At 30.8% G+C, this 12,094-nt stretch overlaps 1 long non-coding RNA gene across 1 annotated transcript; it reads right to left on the bottom strand.

The window, feature by feature from the left end:
* Nucleotides 1-6,647: 6,647 nt before the first annotated feature.
* Nucleotides 6,648-11,919, bottom strand: LOC117179134. The gene is made up of 4 exons (XR_004467867.1): nt 11,495-11,919; nt 9,930-10,128; nt 7,588-7,766; nt 6,648-7,434 (listed from the first exon to the last, which is right to left on the bottom strand). It is a non-coding gene; the product is annotated as an uncharacterized LOC117179134 (long non-coding RNA).
* Between the last annotated feature and the right edge of the window lie 175 nt (nt 11,920-12,094).

Raw genomic sequence — 12,094 nt, 5'->3', positions numbered from 1 at the left:
CCTGAAGAACCTATAAAAAACCATAATTACAAAAATGAATTTTTATTTTTAAACGCAATGAATTTTATACAAAATTTTATACAAAAAATAGTTGAATTCGGCGAAGTAAAAAGGATTTTCAACCAAATAATTTGAATCCTTAACAAACACAGATTAATTTGCAACTAAATAGTTGCGATTTTTAATCATAATAATTAAAATAATTTCACTTTAACGAAAATTCCCGAACTCTATTATGTTTTCCCTGACATTCCCTAATTTTCCGGAACCATCAGACCTGTAGCAACTCTAACACTTGTACTTTTGGATTTTGAATTGCAGACAATCGTGCCCGGAGTTATCGCATGCTCATCACAAGCAATAATAAAAAACGTGTTTTGCGGGAGCGCCATATTTTCCCAGTCTGCTTCAATAGAATGTTGTGAACATTACCAAAAAGAATCTTGAAATAGTACATTTAACCCCTAAATGAGAATGTAAAAAGATGAAAAGTTTTTAACCTCTACGTGTGAAATAAATTCCATCACAATTTTCTAGTGCTTAGGGAATAAAGTACAAATTAATCCGAGTTATAGACATTTCAAAATTATGATATATTTATTATTAATTGTCTTGTTCACTGCGTTTGAAAATAAAAAATTCATTTTTGTAATTATGGTTTTATAGTTTCTTAAGGATATATTTGTAATTACTCTTATTCAAATCATCAAGCAGAATATCTTTTTCATACAATAAAAAGATGGCTTAATGTGCGATGCATTAATTTTATTTTATAATTTTATTTTTATTTTTGAAATTTTTCTCATTGAGAACCTGCATTGCAATGACGTCACGGCCACCCGAAGGCCAATTGTATTGTCGGGAAAAGTGAGCAAAAAAATTTCGAAGGGTTCAATATCATCGAAAGAGGTAACCGTTCTCGCCCCCGCTCCCATTGCTGCCATTAGGACTCATAATCACCGCTGCTTCCGATATCATAGCTTAAATTTTGAAATTTACTTGTTTAAAGCTTTAAAAGAGGCCCTAAGTATTATTATTCTGACCTACAAATTGGAAAATGTATTGTATGAAAATGGAGGAACACTTGCAAGAAGTTTCATCTCAAAAGCATCCCCTTAAGCATATCAAATTGTACACTGAAGTTGAGCTCATTTTATACTGATAGTTTGTTATGCAAATGAATTAATCGCTTTTTTTGTTAACAGGAACCTGCATTTGCTCCAGCACAAATCGCCTGATATATTTTCGACGTTTTTTCCAGGATATTTGAGATTTTATTTTATTTGTTCAGAAATAAAAGAATTGTGCAGCTAATCCAATTTCATAGCGCAGCCGTTGATAATAAGTTCATAATAGATAAAACCTTTTTTGTGAACTATAAAATTATGAACATTTTTTCACATCACCATATTCGACCTAAAATCAACAGTTCTCGAGTAATTTCATTTCATTCTTCAACTAATTCCTGAATTTACAGGCGGAGTAAAAATAAAATCAATATTTAAAACTTATAATAATAATTAAAAAGTATGTATTATAAAATTAGTACGTAGTAGGTATAGTAGGTAAATAAGCAGAATAGTAATCCTTATTTTTTTATTGTTTTATTTGAAACGTAATTTTTTAATTTTTACTATAAAATCACAATTTGATGCCATTGATCCTTATAACACAATCTCAGACTAAAATCATTTAAACGACTACCGCAAAAACAAATCTCTTCTTAATTATCGACAGAATGGTAGTGAAATTTTAAATACTTGAAATCTAAAAAAACCTTCAAGCCGCATATATCCATTAAACAATTATTACGAAATAGCAAGGAATACTTAAATTTACACCTATTTTTTGAATATGTATCTTTACCATTGTTGAGTCTAGTTTTATGAGATACAGTTGCGCTCAAGATCTCTTTCCATGTGAGTACATTCTAAGTGCTGCTCTCGTAACTTTTTATTTCGTATGATTGAACGTGTCTAGAATAATCCCAATTCAGTAAAACCTTTGTAACTGCTAATAAGTCATGATTTTTTTCTAATAAAAGGCACCGAATCGAAAGAAACTTTGGACCATTCTCACATGGAACAACTAGAACGGAATCTGGCTTAATATATATTGGCCCAGAAACTCAATCCACTTTACAATCGATAAACTCGTACTCATATCTAAAGGTAGCTTAGACGAAAATAATGTGAACTCTGGAATTTCATTCAACAAAACAGATTTGGATGGTCTACTTTTATACAATGGTTCTGATAGTTTTCGCAAAAATCGATGGTTCAATATTAGCTGGTGTTTTAAAGCAATTGTCTTACAGATATTAATTCGGTTTAGAGACGAACGGGCAGTCATTTTGCGTTCTCTATGCTTTCGCTCGTATGGTAAACAAGAAATTTTTGAAAGTGGTCCAAATAGTTTCATTTTTCGCGAATAGTGTATCAAGAAGTGATGTTTTGGAATTAATGATCCTAGGTACATTTTAGAGAGTAATTCTAAATATTCAGAAGTTAAAGTTTGCAACAAATCACAACTTTCCTTTTGATGAGCTTTAGCTGTTACTATTTGGACCATTTGGAACACAAGTATTAGTAACTTCCAGTGAAGATTGCTTTCTGGTATCAGATCCCCTAAAATCATGGGAAGATTTCTAATCAAGCACAGCATTTCGGCAGAACTCATTTTAAGCGATTATTTTTCAAGTGTAATTCTGATGTGTCAGTAGGTTTTTTGCGTTTGTCGTGTCGATTGTAGCGAAAACCATTTATTCTTATGTTTAAAGTATCGAAACTGACAAATTTGTTTGTTACAAAATATCGTAAGATTTTAGCAACATCGAGAGGGCAAAATGCTTCTAGATAGTCTAGGTAGAAAGAAAAAGAGAAGGAAGGGGATGTGGTTGACTGCCTTCTCATTTTTCTTTCCTCTTTTTTATTTTTTTCCGAAAATTCTATTTTATTTTTTTGTTGTTTTTTTTTGTTTTTGTTTGTTTTTGTTTTTTTTTCAGATTACAATAGGGTTTTTTTGGTTTTCGTTTATTCGTTATGGTCCAAATTTGGTCGTTGGATTCTTGTTTTTTATAACAGGATTTTGCATCAATTTGATTATTGGACGTTAAATGGGATTTTTAATTTGGATTTTGGTCTAATTTAAATTTCGTAAATTTTGATTTAGCTGACTTGGACTAGAGGTCATTTCTAGGATATTACGTTTTTTAATCAGGTAAGAGTTAAGCATGGTCCTGAGATGTTCAGGAAGGTGCAATTATGGTGTAATATCAATAAGACATGAAGAGGCAGTATTCTTTAGAAAAGATTTTTGATGGAATGTAGAAGAAACGACGTTTTACCTACAAAAATTTTTTCCCTGGATAACAAATTTCGAGATTTTTCTATTCACAGTAATTTTTGCAATAGAAAATTTGAACACACTTAAAACAATTTTAAATTTTCACTACTAAATTTATTTATCAAAGATGTTTCAAATCATGTTAATTTTTTAAAGACAAGCATTTCAAGAATAAGAAGTGAATTAGAAGTTTGTTTGCAACAAAATGGAATTATTAATCTTTTAAAGCATCAGATTCTCCTCAATCAAAGATTTTTAAGCAGTGATGTAAAACATGATAACAATCTTTCAAATTTAATTCATCAGCAAACTAGTGTTCAAGAACAAAATTTAAATTTACATAGGATTTTTGAAGAAGGAGGTAAAGATCCTTGGTTTGTTAATTTGACAGATATTCAAATTCCTGATTCAGTCACAGATATTCTCAGATTAGGTCAAGGTTTTAGTAACCGTGTGATAAAAACTAAGGCAAAACAAATGATAGAAATAGTAAAAGATGTTGAATCAAATATACACAAAATTCCTATTTTGGATCAGCAGGATTTCCGAAACAAGGTTTTACACTTGTGAAAGAGCTTTGTTGAAAAAAATAGTTTGCATATCAGTTATATTGATCGGAGAATTTCTAAAGGTTTCATGATGACGAAAGAGTTTCTTAGAAGCAACCCTGATGTGGTTTGCATGAATGGTGATAAAGGCAGTATTATTGTTTGCATGAAAAAATCGAATTATATCAGGAATATAGAGAATTTGCTTTCTGATAATGATAATTTTGAATTATTGCATGAAAATCCGTTAAAAAAATTAAAAAGAGACACTTTTAAGATGCTTGACAATTGGAGAAAGAAAGGACTTCTGGGAAAGGATATAAGATGGACTGATATTAACACTGAAGACACAGTTCTTGCAAGATGTTATGGGTTGAGAAAGATTCACAAAGATGGTTATCCCTTAAAAAGGCAATTTTAAATATATGGACTAATATAAAAACCCGTACTCCTTTATGTCAAAAAGATTTTATTGAAGGGATATTTTTTATTATGGAATCAACTTATTTTAAATTTAATGGATTTTTCTATAGACAGAAGTCTGGTACTCCCATAGGTTCAGTCATTTCTCCGATTTTAGCAGAACTAGTGATGGAGGATTTGAAGTTTTTTTTGTTTTTGGGAAATTAGATTTTGTTTTGCCTTTTTATTTTCGGTTTGTCGACGATACCTTATTATGTGTTCCTCTGGAAAAGTTACAGATTGTCATTGATACTTTTAACAGTTTTCATCCAAAACTTCAATTCACTCATGAAATAGAACAGGATTATAAAATCAGTTTTTTGGACATAGAAATAATTAAGGGTTGGAATGGTAATATTATTACCAATTGGTACAGAAAAAGTACATATTCAGGTAGAATTTTAAATTTCCTTTCTGCTCATCCCTTTCAAAACAAAATTGCAGTAATTAAAAACTTCGTTGACAGAGCTTTAGGTTTGTCCCATTGTTCATTTCACACAAGAAATTTTAATATTGTTAGGAATATCCTTTTTCTGAATCATTATCCAAAGGAGTTAATTGAGAAACATATTGCAATTAGAGTTCAACAAATCAAAAACAAAGACATTAATAATTTGCTTGTAGATAATCAGAAAGAGTTAAAGAAATATAGTTCGTTCAATACTTTTGTTCTTCCATTTTTTGGTCAAATTTCTAAAACTATTGAACTCATGTTAAAAAAATTTTTAATTCATACTATTTTCCGCATTCCATTTAAAATTGATTCGGTGATCAATTTTTGCAAGGATCCTTTGAATAATTTTGAAAATGGTGGTATTGTCTATAAGATCACTTGCAGGATCTGTGGGATGAATTGCGTAGGACAGACTGGCAGACTTCTTAATACTAGGATAGAGGAGCACAAAAGTGATATTCGTTTGGGACGCTGTTATAAGAGTGTTTTTGCGAGACATACAAAGGCATTTGTTGATGCTGACCATGAGTTTGACTGGGATAATGTTCAAATTTTGCATAGTGAAAGTAATGAGAGAAAGAGGGAATTCATGGAAATTCTTTATATTAAAAAACAAAAAAAGTTATCTATTAATTTAAAAACCGATTTGGATGGGGTTTTTTTTGTTTTTTTTTCAGATCACAATAGGGTTTTTTTGGTTTTCAGTCATGTCGTATAGCATCAGTCATGTTGTATATCAACTGCAACATTTTCAGTGCAGTGAAAATCGATTTCGTGAAAAATGCATTCTTCTTTAATTCCAGTAAGGCTTGGATTATTTTTAGCTAGATCTTTAGCGTAGTTATTTCTGTTGCGGAATTCACAAAGATTTTCTTGGAAAGTGACATAAATATCCTCTTTTTTAATGCGACATATGTGACACGGATAATTTACTCGAAAGCATTCATTGTAACCGAATAGTGTGTGTAAACCTATATTATCTGCAATGAGAAGAACTATGTCAAAATACATTTTTTTCTCTCCAGTCGGATGGTTTATAGTAATTCCTGTTTCACTTAGATAAGTTAACTCTCCCAAGATTTTTTTAAAAACTACTTTATTCCACCAGTTCTGAAATATTTTAGTAGAAGATACTCAGTGTCTAGTTTTAAGAAGGGATTTTGTAATCTATTAAACATAACTTTAATTTCAGCTTGTGATGATCTAGATCGAACATGACTCAAAACGCTTTCGCGAAAAATATTGATAGCTTTTCCGCTCAAAAATTGAGTAGTATCCTCAACGAGGTCTTGAACCCTTTTTCGCTGTATGCCCGAAAAACTGTACCATTTACTCGTAAACAATGCCGCTTGTTCCGTCATCGCGTCTAGAAATTGTTGCGTTATGCAAACACTGCATTCAGGCAACCCTGGAATTGGAGCTTTGACCGCTCATAGACTAAGTTAAATTCTTGATCGCTATCTGATTCGGAGGAAGTAGTTTCGTGAGAATAACAAGAATCGTAAAATGTTTAAGTTTCAGAAAAATCTACCTCCACCTTTGAAACAACATCCATATGTATCTTACTTTCAGAATGAAATCGCTTCCTGTGTTTCCTAAAACTACTAAGGGAAGAAAAACTTCTTCAGAAATTATCACTGCAACACCTATATAAACTTAAAAAAGGGTGGAAGACTGAATAATGGTTAATTAACGCCTTGTTATCTAATTATACTGTGTCACAAACGAAACACACAGCCATGCCGAAATATCACAATCAATCTTTTTTTTAATCGTAGATTTTTTGTAAACACTAAACTTAGCACGAAACCAATCAATAATGTTCAACAATTAAAGCCGCCAGTTATTACTTGGTTTTATTACCAGTAGAACTAAAGAAAATTATGCATTTCATATGAGATCATTTAAACAAATAATTAAAACTATACGGAACCAGCAGTTATTATACGGTTCCATCACCGGTAGAACTTCTTCTATTTTACCGGTAGAACTTGTTCTATTTCACCTTTCAAGGTATTCATGGACACGCTAAACTTATCTAGTGGATCTACTATGCGAAATCTAATCTGTTGGATAAATAACCAGACGTGAGCCGCGTCTAAAGGATATTCACAATCCAGAGCGAAAAAAAGCTTAAGATATAAATCAATAGCAAGCATAGGGCTTTAAACACGATATATGATATTAGTGTCTATATAAACATACGAAGATTCGACCTTTTCTAACGTTCTTACGAAAACTGGCAAGAACTGAATAGACAAGTCCTGTTTATGAAGATTTTCTTTTCAACGTTTCAAGGCTGCTTCGATTCCCGCTGCAGTTTGCAAGAAAAGTATTGCTTAAATTTCCTAAGCGATAAGATAAAAAATTTAAACTAAAGGAGGAAAGGTTGTCCCGCTATAGTTGATTCCAATCTACAACATATCGGAACCACGATGAAGAAAGCCTCTTGAGATTCTGGTTCGGACGCTCTTGATTGGGTTTTTTGTGCAGCTTTTCCACTCTTCCTTTGTTTTTTGACTGGTACTTCGGTACCCAAATCATCAGCGTTTTTCCCTGAACGGCCCGGATTTTTGGGCTTTATAAGCGTAGGCAAAGGATAAAGGATAATGGCATCATGCTCACCTGAAACATTGTTTTTAAAGATCAAGTGAAAACCTGATTTTCGGATTCAGGGGGTCTCGAAACGTGGAGATCCGTTGAAAAAGTGTGATGTCAAATTTCCGACAATTCTAATACTTTCTCAATCATAAATGATGAGAATGTAAAAATGCATACCAGTTCGGCACCGAACTGCATTTGAAGGCATTTATACTTTATAAATAAGTCCACTATGCTTATCTTTTCTTGATCAAACTCATGTTTACGAACTGGACTGGTCTCTTTCCAATACTGAAATAATTGAGGGGTTGGGTCGATAGTATTTGCGATATACTCAAGTTTCGATTCGTCAGAGGCTGAAACATACATGACTTAAAATTGTGTATTATATTTGAGGAGATAGAAAAATACTAATAATAAAAGTATGGTTACATTTTTCAAAGAGGAAGATAATCTTTACGAACAGTTTTAAATGGAGCAAAGTATGTTCCACGTGTCTCAGAGGCAAAAAGCGATATAATATCAGAATTAATGTCTTCAAATTTTTGCGGGCTTATTCTATTAAATAAAAAAATTTATAATAATGAAAATATGGTTCCTTGCTAAAAAGTTGTAATATCTGAAGTACGCGAGTTTTTTTAAAACGATTTATTAATGATTCTAACCTAAGATATTCTAAGATAACCTAAGATATTCTTCTTGTAATATTGATCGACATACAGAATTTCCAGGTTCAGCAATTTATTAATACCAATTATTTAAATATTCTACTCATTTTTACGTTCTATTCTCAAATAAAGGCTATGGGTAAAACTGGTTAGAATTTAGTTTCTCATTTTTCTTAAACAAGCAATACGCCTGCTTATACAAGCATATATTGAAATATCAATTTAAGTATAAATCCCAAGATCTATGAGTATTCAATGACAAATAAAAAACTTACGTAAACTGCAACTCTTTGTCTTCTATATGACGAGTACTAAAAAGGATATCTTCCTCCCTCTTTAATATTATGTAAAAAAGACTTTCTCTAAGACGAGGAACTAAGACTTTATACTTTCGATACGAATTGAATATAGCTAAGCCGTCCCAATCTGCTGAAAGATATGCTCTCAGGCCCCGTAATATGATGAAATAAATATTTTCTGATTTACGACTATGATTAAGAAGAGAATTTCAACAACAAAAACCTCACTTCTCTTTTAAAGAATTAACCACTGAAGAAACAAACTCGTTTGAAACGTTTTTAGTACTCAGTCTATTAGATTTTGATAATAATATTATGAGCTGAGAATTTTCTGAATGATTAGAAACCTTTTTTTCATGAGATCTGACACAGTAGTATTGGCATTCATCTAGAAGCATAAAAGAAGAAATTGTAGCAGGTAGATGAAGTCATTTCGTGGGATTTACTGCTCTCCTTTTTGCAAAAATTCACAAAAAAATTCTATAATTTTTTAATATCAATACCTGTTCATGGCTGAAAACTTCGTGTCCACTTTGAAGCCTTTTACTTAATTCTAGAATATCTACAGACGAATAAATTTGTTGCATGCCACAACCATTTAGTAAATCCGTTAATGCAGCTAAATTTAACAAATAGGAAAATAGATTTTTCATGAAGTCCATGAAATATAACTGCTCTTTGGTTTGAGATCATGTAATAGCGTCATCAAATTTAAACTTAATAAAATTACTACATTTGTTTTAAAGTTGAAACATTTAAAACTCGAGATCTTGTGTATGTTTCAAAGGTTTAGAACTTGAATTTTGTACTTGAAGTTTTTTTCCTTGTACTTCCATGAGAAAATAGTTTTCTGTCAAAACTCTAAATTTATCTATTTCATCGTGTAGAAAAAAGAATCTTAAATTATTGCAATGGTGATAGCGTACGTTTTTTTAAAAGAAATTGAAATGCCAAAACCTCAAAAAATTAAACTATTTTTAGAAAAGAAGGAAACTTAAATTGTTGAGAAATTTACAAATTATACAACATTCTAGGTTTCTCTAGGTGTCTCTAAATATTTTGTGGTGAAAATTACTAAAAAATTTTATTTAAAAAACAGCTCACCTTGTCTATCAGAATATTTTCTTCAATTCTGTTAATAGAACTTTATTAAAACTGATTTTTTAGAAACAGTAAATTGCGAAAATTGATTTACTTAACAATCACTAAATAAATTATTTTCAATGAAATACAATTAACATAATTTCAGAGTATGTTCCAATGAATGAAATAAGTTATTGTTTATTAAGATCAGATAATAATTGCGGTTGTTTTGTGAGATTATAGAATAAACAAAAATTGTACAATAACTATTACTATACAAATAATTTTGAGATAAAATGATCTGACGTTTAGGGTTATGTGCTGAGAGTCTTTACGAATCGCATTACCTAAAACTACAGAGTGGTAAAAATGACTCGTCTAATAATATAGTCAGTGTACATTTGGCGATTTTCTTTAATCTTACCAAACAATTGTAATTTTGATAAAATTATGATAAATCATAGCTCACCTTCTTTAGTAACACATCATCTTCAATTAAGTGGAATAAATTTTGTTGATAAATCCGTCTCGAACTTGTATTTATGTTAGATCACTCAATCAGTCGTCGATTGGAAAGGTCAGTTACAATAAAAACAAGCAAATGTTAGCTATACGTTTCGGTCCTGATCTTGGACCCTCTTCAGTAAATATTTTATTATAGTCAAAATCTGTAAGACAAAATCAAAAATTGTATAACATGAGAATAAATACGATAAAAAATAAACAAAAAAGGAAAAGGGAAGTTTAAATTTTTAAGCAATAAAATAAAATTAGTTAATGAATTAAATAAAAGAAGAGAAATTACTCGAATTTGAGCATTTCATGGTGCGAAATAATTTGTTTAGAAATTGTAGACTGTAAAAATTAGTTTATTTGATAAATGCTAAATCATTTTTTTTAAATCAAATTGAATATATTTGTAGGATATGTTATAATAAAGAAAATAAGCTTATATTTATTTAGATCGGATGAGAAATAGTATCGTTTTGTAAGGACATATAAAATCACAAATTATAGAATAATTATTACGAGAAAAATAATTTTGAGCTAAATTGGTTTTTGATGTTTAAAGTTATGTGTCAAGAGTCCTTATGGACTGCATTTTTAAAACAATCGACCCTAAATTCCTTCAGAGCATTACAATAATACTCGAAAAACCCAAATTAATCATCCTTCAAAGAATCCTTAAATTTTAATGGCCTTAAATGAAAAATGCGGAAAGCTTATTGAGAAATCCGAGTATACACCTATACGATTTCACGATTATATTGGAAATAAAGTTTATTCTGTCCTTGTAGTGATAGAAATATATAAAATGGTACTTTTTCTATGCAAAATAAAATAAATGTGTTTTTATATTTATGCTTTATAAAAGAACACGTAATTCCTTACCAATACAAAATTTATAGGAATTTATTCAATGTGCCATTTATAGAAAAAATTAACAAATAATTGCAGGCTATTCTTAAATATATTGGGTATCACTGTCAAATATTTAAATAAATTCATAATAATGAAAACGTAAAAAAAAACATTTTGAAATTTGTTCCTAGAGTATGAATTTAAATAATGATCAAATTAAATTTTTATTTTAAAAATGTATTACTATTAAACTTTAAAAAATTAAAAGGCGTCGTCATTATTTTATTTTAAATCACAATTTAAAAAAAAAATTAAGCTCGGTAGAAAAATTGACTGATTCTATTGAATAACATTTATACAAGTTGGACAGTATTAAATAAAATAGAATCGAGGCATTCATCAAATAATATTTAGACGCGTTTTTTAATTATTTAGTACCATACATAATCTACTCTAACTAACCTTTTTTTGACATTTTAAGTTATGAATAAGTTATAGTTTTATATGTTACAAGTCTCTATCAAAAATGGTTTCTGTTTTCCACCTGAGTGATATGTGAATACAGGAAAATCACACGCTAAAAAATAAAAAATGCTTGCGAAAATTTGAGAATCAAGGCACTAAGAACAAAAGACCGAAAGGACAAGGCAACAATAATGAAATTGCACTTACTTGATACCTTCGGATTCAGGATACTGTGTCATGCTTGGATCTGAATTTAATTCGCCCATTTTCACCAGCAAAAATGTTTAGATCATGTACGCATTTGTCGCATGTATAAAATGCCGCGAACTGGAACCCTATTGAACTCAGAAGCTCGCGGCTGGCGGCGAATTGGCGGGAAGAAGCTTGTAACAAAGTACGCGGCGGCGTTACGATTGACGTAATTTATGATATTGAGGTAAATGTAAAGTCAGCCTGTCTTTGTGGATAGTAATTTAAGGTCGAAAATTAACATAAAAGCCGCATGACTGATTAAAATTTTCATATTAAGTGTGTAATAGCAGAAAGTCTGTAGAAACGGATATGAATTTCATTAGATGCGGGCGGAACTCGCATTTACTTTTTTAAATTCAGTTCACTCAATACGAAATTCATCTCGATCGCCGCACTCTCTGCCATGACTGCCTGAATCTCTATGAAAAACGTGAGCAGTAGATGTACGAGGGGGGATTGATAAGTTTCCGACCTGACCAAGAGATGGCGCCACTAGGCCTACCTTGAGGTGGCGTTCTATAGTACCATCCTTAGATAGCTTGTAGCTATAGTTTC

This window comes from Belonocnema kinseyi, chromosome 8 (assembly GCF_010883055.1).
Source record: "Belonocnema kinseyi isolate 2016_QV_RU_SX_M_011 chromosome 8, B_treatae_v1, whole genome shotgun sequence".
NCBI classification, from domain to species: Eukaryota; Metazoa; Arthropoda; class Insecta; order Hymenoptera; family Cynipidae; genus Belonocnema; species Belonocnema kinseyi.
The sequence above is the reverse complement of the archived record's forward strand: the minus strand, read 5'-3'. Positions and strand labels throughout refer to the sequence as shown.